The 2724-nt window shown below is 37.3% G+C and overlaps 1 pseudogene; it reads left to right on the top strand.

Moving 5' to 3' along the window:
- Positions 1-1802: 1802 nt before the first annotated feature.
- LOC112223973 lies at positions 1803-2421 on the top strand (annotated as a pseudogene).
- The last annotated feature ends 303 nt before the right edge of the window (positions 2422-2724 follow it).

The raw sequence follows: 2724 nt of genomic DNA, 5'->3' as shown, positions 1-2724 counted from the left end.
AAGTGACTACACCTCAGCAATGTATAACTATTTTTACCAGAAAGGTAATATTTGAGCCTTTCTTGGAGTATGTAGCATTACTAGTTATTGTTTATGGCCCTCTCATGATAAATAATTACAATGATAGGACAATGATAGTATTTTATTCATAATGCTCAAGATGGCCCTGTTTATGTTGACGTGAACTTGCCATTCACTGCATATGGGATAAATAACTTGTGTAATAATACTGCACAGATGACATCAAGGCAACATAAACCTACACTGTGATCCAAACACATCATACCTGTTGGGGCATAATTCTTCTCAAGAAATAATCAAGCACGCTCTTAAACTGACTCATTAGTTGATGGAATCCAAACTTCAGGTTGCGCAATTAAACTTTTTTGTTGTTGCGCAAAGGCACATTACTCGCAATATCCAAATGCATGCAGCACCTGCAGGCTATTGATCCTGTTGGGCAGTTCTCTATTTATATTATTTTGGTTTCTTATCCAATTATCTGAAACCACAGGTTAATGTAAAACATCAAATGTAGTTCAAATTTAAATCAATATAAGGCAAAAACGTTTCTCACTTGTGTGTTTGTGCTGGACTTGACATGGTGTACTTTTCTAATTGGAGCAGGCATGCATTGGAATATTAGAAACACATTTATTACAATGTTATTTTGTGTTATTTATAGGCTATTTATTAAATTAATTTATGGGAAATTCTTATTTTTTATTCTGTAAGACTGACAATTTTTATCATAGGGCTTAGTGATAACAGCTGACCGACTCTTTATGCTCGAGGGACCGATGAATCAATCAATGTTCCTCAAAATGTTATTTAATTGTGATATATTTTTTATACACTCTATCAAGTAGGCTATATGCTGACGTAGAATTGTCGTATTGTTGAATAAAATGCATGTGTTGTTCAGACGTTCTACAGCACCTGTGTGTTATTTATTTATGACACAAAAAAAGAGCATGCCTTACCTATAAATCTACTCAATTTAAAATACATGAAAAGTATTAAAATATGTCAAATGAAATAGGCCACACGAAGTGTAGTCTGCCTAAAATTGTATGCAATAAATAAATGGTTAAAAGTCTAAAAGGCTCAATGATTTATCCGTTTCTTTGTTCCCGCTTGAACAAATTGAAGAATCAGCTGTCAAGCGTTTAGAGGAGGAGCGTAAGATTGATCATTGCATTCAAGACTCTCTAAACTTATCTCTCAGCCAGTAAAACACGCCGAGTTAAAAAAATAATTCACGAGCTGCTTTACTTATACACATTGGGAACATAATTTAATGGAAGATGCATGGTAGGCTATCATACACCAATCTTGTATCATCTTGTTAACCTCATGAATGACAATGGAACATTTCAGTAAACTAAACTTACATAGGCCTTTTCTTAGCACACTCGTAAAAAAGCACAGCTAATTGACTACTTCGAGAACGCAGCCCATCCAAATCAACCGATTGCTTCGAACTCTAAAATATCGAGAAACGAAATCTTTCATTTTTTAAGACTTTATCATTCTCCCACAGTCTGACCAGAAGCTATTTGCAGAAGCTCTGTTACGTGTTCGCGTTCTTATCAAATTGATGGGCGAGTTTGATTAAACCATTTGTCGTGTAAATGTGAAAAGTTTGATGGATGATCCCGACTTGACAAACTGCTGTAGGTGCCTTGCCATTGACCTAAAGTGAGTCACATGGCCTGTCACTAAGGTGATATGAGCTTTGGTAGGCAGTTTTACAGCTTTGACATACAACCTAGAGGTTAGGGCACAGGGAAGATAAATTATCCGTCATCATTAATTTTGCCATAACAATACAGTATGAGTTCTTACTTAGATTATACAAGTAATAACCGGGGGACGAACATATTCAATGCCAAGGCCGGATACCACAATTGAAACAATGTTTACATGTCCTCGTCTTCGAATTCATGCGCAACAAGTGATAGTTATGGGTCCGATGGGCAGGTTCTTCGGTGCCTCAGCATAAGACTTCGAGCCACATTATCCGCCAGCATCAGCCACATCATATAGATCTCCAGTTTGGCACAACGGGAAACTCTGTGTATTGCTCGCCAACAGGGCCCAACTTGGACTATGGACTTCATCAATACGCTCTCAATCATGAGAAAGAACGAGGTTTCATTCTGTCGCCTGTGATTCCTGTTTCAGCCATGGGAACGAACATGCCCCCCCCTGGACGAGGGGAACAGTGGGCCAGGGTCGGCACCAAGCAGCTAGTATCTTCACTTTAGCAGTGGGAAACAGGGGCAGCAAGAAGACTTGGAGAGTATTTACTCGAGATTAGTTCCTTCCCAATGTAGTGATAAGGATTCTGCCGATCAAACTTAAAACACTTTCGACTGGATGAAAGTTAAGAGGAATCCCGTAAAACAGGTTGGTTAACTACTAGGACATGGTCAGAAATAACATTGTCATGACAAAAGTTCATTTATTGACAACATTACAAAATATATATATTTTTTGAAGACATTTAACAGAGCCGCTGCCTAATCAATGTGTGTGCTGTCCATGTTTGTGCATAAACAAATGTACCGTGATGCGTAATATAAATGATCAAATATAGAATGTGTTTCTGTATAATTATAACTGCACTGTTTGCTTGGCTGCTCACAATCATCACATAATCATAATAAGTCTACATAGTTGATTCCTGTTTTCATTTCTTCGTTCAAAATTACATTTATT

This window comes from Oncorhynchus tshawytscha, linkage group LG25 (assembly GCF_018296145.1).
Source record: "Oncorhynchus tshawytscha isolate Ot180627B linkage group LG25, Otsh_v2.0, whole genome shotgun sequence".
NCBI lineage: Eukaryota > Metazoa > Chordata > Actinopteri > Salmoniformes > Salmonidae > Oncorhynchus > Oncorhynchus tshawytscha.
The sequence above is the reverse complement of the archived record's forward strand: the minus strand, read 5'-3'. Positions and strand labels throughout refer to the sequence as shown.